Source organism: Tachypleus tridentatus, chromosome 4, assembly GCF_004210375.1.
Source record: "Tachypleus tridentatus isolate NWPU-2018 chromosome 4, ASM421037v1, whole genome shotgun sequence".
NCBI lineage: Eukaryota > Metazoa > Arthropoda > Merostomata > Xiphosura > Limulidae > Tachypleus > Tachypleus tridentatus.
Window position 1 is genome coordinate 89847044 of NC_134828.1, and position 8974 is coordinate 89856017.

Below are 8974 nucleotides of genomic sequence, written 5' to 3' on the forward strand. Positions count from 1 at the left end.
TACATTATTATACCCTTGTTATAAACTCTGATATAAAGCGCTATAAAATTACAGATTAATAGTTTGTTTTCCAGTTTAAACAGTTGGATATTATTTAGAAAGACCATTCTAAAGCTCAAGATTTATTAAATAATACATATAACAATGTTTTCCTCTCTTCTTTTATGCAACTCTCGATAATCTTGCTAATGTGAAAGTTTATAACTTGAAGTGCATGCTTAAGCAAATCAGATGCACGACAATAAATCAGAACTCAAAAGAACATTGGAAGATAAGTGGTGGAATGGGATTGCTGTAACTTTGGCCATATCTCTCGTGAAAACAGTCATCATTTACGAGGTGAGACTGAAAGCTGGTGAACATTTTCTTGGTCTTTTTAGTGGGCTGGGAGTGCTCTAGTCCTTGTTTTATCCAGTTTATGAATTGGAAGGTTTTAGGCTTATGTCCCCTTGCACAAAACAATCGCGCTTTACACTTTGGTGACGCTGAAATCCTACTATTCTAGAAAACAAGATTAACTCAGTGACTGAATGATGCTGACTAGCTAGCTAGCTACCTTTCCATTATTCTAGTAATTCAAAGTTAGGGATTGACATGAAGATGGGCCTGATGATTAGGGCACCAGACTGGTAACTTGCGGTTATCAGATCGAATATCCTCAAGGAACATGCTCCTTCTTTGTGAGGCGTTATAATATGACAATCAATCATACTATTCATTCGTAGAGTGTGGCCTAATATTAAACAGTGGGGTTATTGACTAACTTTATTCCCTCTAGACCTTTAATTCAAAATAAGGGATAGTTTACAAGATAGTCCTCGAGTATTTACCTATGTTCTAAATTCCATAAAATAAACAAACAATCTATGTGCACAGAACCCTCGAGTGGTTTGCTTGAAATTCAATGAACTAAAACTACATCTTACCTACAAAATTATGAAAACAAAACACAATAAAAACAAATCATTGAAAATCATTGACTACTATCAATTAACATTAACTTCCGATCAAAACCAAAATTCAATCTGCCAGTAACTGTAGATAGTTAAGTATACTGTTGTAGTTCTTCCTCATAAAGACTAGCGTGCATTGTTTAAACAGTTGGCGCTCTTTTTAACTATTAGTAAAGTGCTTTGTTGGCAGAAAAGGTATACAACTAATTTATGTTATGTGACGAAATGACTAAATACACACAAACAGCTCGCTGTTTATCAAGACTATTTTACTTATACTTTTACTCTTCGTTTCTTATCATCATAATTTTTATCACTTAAAAGCCACCAACTTTCAATAGGCATTTCCGCTTTATACTTTATGTTATGGATATTTTTGACTTAAACAGATAAAGAAGAAATGCTTATAGCTGTGTGATGTTCCACTTGTGTGTATTCCAGTACGTCATTAGTCACTGAAAAAAAACTCATGTTTAAAATAACAATATAAGAAACTTAGATTACCAACTTCGTTGTAGGGGAACTATTAGTATCTAATAACAAGCTCCATTTAGTTGCATTCGCAAACAAACTTTTCTTTCTTTTTTCTTTAGAATTTCGCGCAAAGTTACTCGAGGGCTATCTGCGCCAGCCCTCCCTAATTTAGCAGTGTAAGACTCGAGGGAAGGCAGCCAGTCGTCACCACCAACCGCCGACTCTTGGGCTACTCTTTTACCAACGAATAGTGGGATTGACCGTCACATTATAATGCCCCAGGGCTGAAAGGGCGAGCATGTTTGGTGTGAGGGGATGCGAACCAGCGACCCTCGGAGTACAGAGTCGAACGCCTTAACACACTTGGCCATGTCGGGCCCACAAACAAACTATGATCAAGTAAGTTAATAAGAAGACCTTTTAGGACATTGTGGAATGTCAATTTGAAAAGTGACGAAAATGTTAATGAAGTGATACCGCTGATTATGGGTGCTGTTGTATGTATATATACACATATTATAACCAAAAAATATTCAAGCTGTGAACCAAAACACATTAAGATGATATTTAAAAGAAAATTAAAATACGCTGCACATTTAAAAAAGGGATCCCAGGGTACTAGCCACAACGTGGGATTGTAAAATGTTTCCAAGGTTTTGGAGGTGACTGGGAAAGTAGGACCCACATTGCGGTGGGTATACACCGTCTATCAGTCTTAAAGTCCAATTCGCTAGCTTCACATAAGAAAATTAGAAACTAGGAGAGTGAGATGTGGGTACTCAAGCCCACAACATCCCACATCTATATCGCCCTTCACTGCCTGCAGACAGATGTGGGAAGATGACTACTGTCACAAGCTAGAATAAGAAAAAGATGAAAACAAAAATATAAATAAATAAAAATATGTACCTTATTTTAATTTTTATTTATTTATTTTTTCATCTTTTAATGTTTATCTTTTTCTTATTCTGTTGTTGTTGTTTTGAATTAAGCACATAGCTACACAATGGGCTATCTGTGCTCTGCCCACCACGGGTATCGAAACCCAATTTTTAGCGTTGTAAGTCCGCAGACATACCGCTGAGCCATTGGGGGGCTTTTTTTATTCTAACTTGTGACAGCAGTTACCTTTCCACAACTATCTGCAGACAGTGAAGGGCGATATAGATGTGGGACGTTGTGGGCTTGAGTACCCACATCTCACTCTCCTAGTTTCTAATTTTCTTATGTGAGGCTAGCAAATTGGAGTTTAAAACTGATAGACGGTGTATGCCCACCGCAATGTGGGTCCTACTTTCCCAGTCATCTCCAAACCTAGAAACATTTTAAAATCCCACGTTTTAGCTAGTACCCTAGGATCCCTTTTAAAACATCTGTGCAGCGTATTTGAAAAATTAATTATTATTTTTTTAATTTCATGTTAATGTGTTTTGGTTTATGGCTTGAATATTTTATGGTTATAATATAATTAATCAGAGGTTGGGATTTGATGCTTTTAACGCAGTCCTTCCTCGTGATTTTGTTTGCTCATTTAACTCCATTTAGATATAAATTATTTAATTTCACCAAAATATATAAATATATATATATATATATTTTCTATAGAAAATAACGCACCGTACGAGTTAACATATACATTGATAAGTTAAGTGTTTTTAACTGAATATGCAGTCAGATATCTAGTTTAGGACAGAAAAATCTTTTTGTATAACTAGTTAGTCGCTTTAGCGTAAAATAAATTAACTTTAAGAATCAATATTTAATACTAAACGAGACCAGTATAACTATCGTTTTATCTTTATTACGTAATGCAAGAAAGATAAATATGGAGTAAAATAAAACCTGATATTTATATTTATAAGTCAAAAAAACGAAAATGGTAGCCGAAAGCGAATTTGGAGGCTTGGAAATCAACATTTAATCAATATTTCATTTCTAAAATTATATAATCCAGGTTGATACTGTGTGCTTGTTTATTGTGTAAACTTCACGTACTGTGCTATTTCATGATCAACTAAGTAGTATTGTCTTGTCTTATTTTTAATTCTCCTACGGCACAGTGGTATGTCTGTCCACTCACAACGCTAAAAACTGAGTTTCGATGTTCATACCTACGAACAAACAAAGAGTGTTCAATATCTTTTTTGAATTATTCGTAATCAAGAAATTGAATGAAAGTAAAAAAATACTTTTCAGTATTAAGTGTACAAGCTTAAACACATTTAAATTTCCCTCTTTGAAAGGTGGTTAAAGCGCTCGACTCGTAATCCGAGGGTCGCTGGTTCGAATTCCCGTCGTACCAAACATGTTCGCCCTTTCAGTTGTGGGTGCATTATAAGTGATGGTCAGTCCACTATTTGTTGGAAAAAGAGTAGCCCAAGGGTTGGCGGTGAATCGTGAAGACTAGGTGCTTTTCCTCTACTCTTACACTGCTAAATAAGGGACCGCTAACACAGATAGCCCTCCTGTAGCTTTGCGCGAAATTCAAATACAAACGGTCCGTCATGGCCAGGTGGTTATGCCACTTGACTCGTAATCCCAGGGTCGCTGGTTCGAATCCCCGTCACACCAAACATGCTCGCCCTTTCAGCTGTGAGGGCGTTATTATGTGACGGTCAATCCCACTATTTATTGCTAAAAGAGTAGCCCAAGAGTTGGCGGTAGGTGATGATGAATTGATTTTAGTGGTTATAGAATGTTATTTGTTCAGCAGTAATTGTGAATGAGGACTTTATATTGTACCCGTTTACGTAGTTGATATAAGCATGTGTAATCAAGACAGGCCAACGTGGCTTTGCTACGAAAACATAAGCACACACACATTACAGTTTAAATGAACAGATACGTCCTTTTTGGACTGGGACGAAAATTGCCCATAGATAATAAAATTTATTAGAATCATAAAACAGTAGAAAATAATCGCGTAAGTTAGAAAATGTTATATTACTGGGTAAAACTGGTTGGTTTTCAGGCAGAAATTTATGCAATAACTGTAGATATGAACACTGATTTTAGTAATATTTACCATGTGTTTGTAAAGAAGAAATCACTTCGGTGGTTCAGTAACAAGTTTTAGGGTTTTTATCTCTGAAATTTGAGGCTCAGTCCACTCATTGTATAGATCTAGTCTTAAAGAAGTAAAGAAAAAATAATGTAGAAAATAAAAAAGTGAATAACTTTAACAATCTCGTATTGATTGTTACCGTGGCTCAGCCTTAACGCTAAAATCGGTTTTCGATACCTGCTGTGAGTACAACACAAATAAATAGCCCATTGTGTATCTTTATACTTAATAGCAAGCAAGATTACAAAATCGAATATTTAACGTTAAAAAGTATCGGTTGAGTTATTTTTCTTAAAACGTAGACTTATAATTCATTAAATAAAAACGTTTCAAAGCTCTTCTACGTTAATGGTCGTTTCCATTTTTAGTATTATGGTCTACTTTCCTCAGCAAAATTCTCCTTTGATAACTAGCAGGTTTCCTTAAGGGCTATGTAATAATATACTACTGCGGACCTTTCACGATCGTCTCACCTGTTTTTTATTTTGTTTTCTGTTTGTGATGTCTGTGCTTTCTAATAGAAACTTCGTAGCTGCCATAAACTAATACCCGTGTTTTGCATTGAGAAATAAGCTTTGTTAATTTAAAAGCAGTTGCTCCAATACTCTAGAGATTAACGTTAATTCCACTAAGTGGAACACTTTGGTTCAGTAGAACATTTCCTCTCGACAAAACAGCTACAGAGTAATGCAACTTTGCTACATCTTTTATTCTTTTCTCACAATAAACTACTAAAATAAAATATAATGATTAATGTTTAAATTAAACCTTTGGAAATTCTATGAATTTACACATAAAAACAGTTTTCATGCTTTATGGAAAACTATGTAGTTTTCTTAGATTAATGGTAAAAGTTCCATACAAATACATTAATCTGATTATACGACAAATTTTTGAAACTTAGAATTACGAATTCAGTTTGATATCTCAATTTTTAAGGCTGTAGTTTGTTTTTGATCTAGTTGTAATGAAATTTAACCTTCATAATAAATAATACAAATTAATTAGTCACCCCTAGTACAACTGTATGTTTACGCATTTACAACGCTAAAATCAGGGGCTCGATTCCCCTCGGTGGGCTCAGCAGATAGCCCGATGTGGCTTTGCTATAGGAAAACACACACACAAATTAATTATTCGCTTTATTTCTTTATACCGTTTATTTATTTTTAGGGTTGCAATGCATTTATTTCTCTGCCTTTTTTACTTCTATACTACAAGTTACATTTTATATGAATCTATAATAGGTAATATCTCTAGAATTACTTATGAAAATTTGATTTACATCTGCGAATCAGAACAACACAACTGATTCACTGGATTGATTAAGAAACGAAGGGGGACAACGGGTGCACTTTTCTGAGCATGTCACGAGATTTTACTAAAGTACATTCATACTGTAACTCAACTATTTTATTAACATGGTATACAAATAAACTTGGTATCAAAACGTAGCTAATAATTCAACTTTTACCATTATATCAGATTTATGTTCTTATATTTTTAAGGTAATATTGAACGAAAATCCTCAATTGTCCCTGTTATGAGGATTGTGACATTTTCTTGTTTACGTACCACCCCTTCCGAGAAGTACGTAATTAAACATACATTACACATTATACAGGGCACGGCATGGCCAGGTGGTTAAGGCCCCCGACTTGTAATATGAATGCAAGTCGCACCAAACATGCTCGTCCTTTCAGCCGTAGGGGCGTTATAATGTGACGGCCAATCCCAATATTCGTTGTTAAAAGAGTAGCCCAAGAATTGGATGTGGGTGGTGATGACTAGCTGCCTTCTCTCTAGTCTCACACTGTTAAATTACGGACGGCTAACGCTGATAGAGCTCGTGTAGCTTTGCGCGAAATTAAAACAAAAACAAAAACAAAGAAGCAAACTCATTATCAGTTAAATCACTATGTTTATATGCTTCAACCTTATTTGATCACACTTATAAAGCCATAAAATAAGATGCGTGCCATGTCCATCTGTTATACCCTCCCTTTCACAAAATACCAATAGATTTTTCTAACATTTAATACTATATTATTTATAGCAAATAGAACGTGAAAGATTTAATACATCAAATAATGTATTATATAAGTTTCTAGTTTTAGGTTAAGTAGGGTTAAATAAAGTAAAATAAAGAAAAAAAATTCTCACGTTGTATGCTCACGAGTAGCCGGTGCGTTATGTAATTCGATATGGTAACGTGAACCATAGGATTATTGGATGACTTACAACTTGTGTGGGGGTATAACTAGTCAGATACAGTTCAAAGGGTAATTAAACAATAACATGTACGTAGAAGCACATTGTACTGTCATGAATTTAAGCTTGTATGTTTAAGACACACTAATATGAAAGCAGAACTAAATATTTTAATACATCCTACATGTCTCAACGGGGCATTAGTCTGTCTTCTGCATGTGTGATACAAATAAAAGAAAACTAAACGCGGCAGTAATTTAGTTTGAAAGAAAAGAAAGCAACTTTTACTTAAGTCTGCTCTTCCCAACCGGAGAGTTCGGGACATATTGTTCCCCTTCAGTCCAGGGCTTGAGTGTATTACTTCAGTGATTTTAGCTTTAAGTCATGCTTGTTGAATTAGGCCAGAGAATAGTCAACAAGACCCGAAGGAAATTTGAAGAGGCGAACTGAATGTATTCCTGTTCAACGGTGGTTTATTCAACAAAGTCGAGGTGAGTCCAGTGAGACGAGCAGGGTGATTCAGACATGTATTTTAGGTGCTTAGTTCTTTATCATGTGGATTTCATGGGTTTTATAATTATCTTTATTAATTACTGTTATTAAGAGTTATTTAGGTGTAATTTAAGAAAATGTTTATTGTAGTTTCAATTTTAATGCATTTAACCTTATTTTATAGATATAGGCTTACGGGCTTTTCAAGGGGGCGGGGACAGAAGGTCCGATGATTCTTTGCGTTTAGTTGTGCAAGAAACAGAAACAGGTTACGATTAATAAGGAAAGCAGATAAGACAAGAAAAAGACAGGAGGAAGAGACCAAACACGATCCACAGATCCAACCTGGGTGTACTCCTTCTGTATCGGTAACTCAGTGGAAACTATGTTTCTATGCTCATCTTGTGAAAGCTAGCACAGAAAGCCCTTTGTGTAGTTTCATGCTTAATATTTGGCTTGATTTGTTTTGAATTTCGAATAAAGCTACACGAAGGCCATCTGCGATAGCCATCCCTAATTTAGCAACGTTAGACTAGAGGTAAGGCAGCTAACCATCACTACCCACTGCCAACTCTTGGACTACCCTTTTACTAACGAATAGTGGAATTGACTGTAACATAATAATGTCTCCACGGCTGAAAGGGCGAGCATGTTTGGTGCAACAGGGATTCAAACCTGCGACCCTCGGTTTACGAGTCGAGCGCCTTAACCATCTGGCCATGAAAACCTGGTTATGAAAACTAGGTACATACTGCCTGTTTTGATCCACATGTTGAGTTGCATCGTCATAGATATGACATTTAAGCTTCAACTTACCAAGTTTTGTTTAACAAAATGATTCAAGTTTGCAATGTCTGTCATTTTTTAATTTCATGCTAACCCTAAGAATTATTAAAATCACTTCCGACATAAAACAGAATGTATAGTAAGTAGGTAAAATATGCGTGTAATTTGACATATTAAAAAGAAAATCTCCACCAGGAAATTGGATTTTTAAAATTATTTTCTTATTAAAGGATATAGCGCTCTCTGTCTGCCAAACTAGACACAATTCTTCATTCCTTAAATATGTTAAAATAAATTATGTTAATAAACATTGAGTGTGTAAATAATAAAAATGTTGAAATTATATTTGAGTATTGTTGAATATCTTAAAAATATGATGCCAACTTTACACCTATTAATGCGAGTTAGCTTTAAAAATATCTTGTTGTTGTTATGATCAAATCTTCCAAAATTATCGTTATATGTTCATGTATAAAACTAACTAATTATTTCTATTGTAAGCAGTTTAATCTTAATAGTAAAGGTATTACAATTTGAAAGGTAAACGAATAGTGCCTTTATTCTACTTCCCTTAATAACATTTTTTTTTATTTGGTACCAATAGAAAGCTACACAATGTGCTATCGGAACCCATTGCTGATGTGGAAACCTTTTTTTAATGTTAAAAGTACTCAGACCTATTGTTGAACCACAGGGTTTTTTTTTTATAGAAGGTTGAAATAAGCTCATTGTATTTTAAAAAATCAAAAACTAACATAACGTCTTGTTTGTTTGGCTTGTTTTGAATTTCGCGCAAAGCTACATTATGACTATCTGTTTTTAATTTAACACTGAAAGGCTAGAGAGAAAGCAGTTAGTCATCACCATCCCCAGCACTCTGGGTTACTGTTTTACCAACGAACAGTGGGATTGATCGTGCCATTATAACGTCGCCACAACTGAATTGGCGTGCATATTAGGTAGGACGGAAATTATAGCCCGCGACCTGCAGATT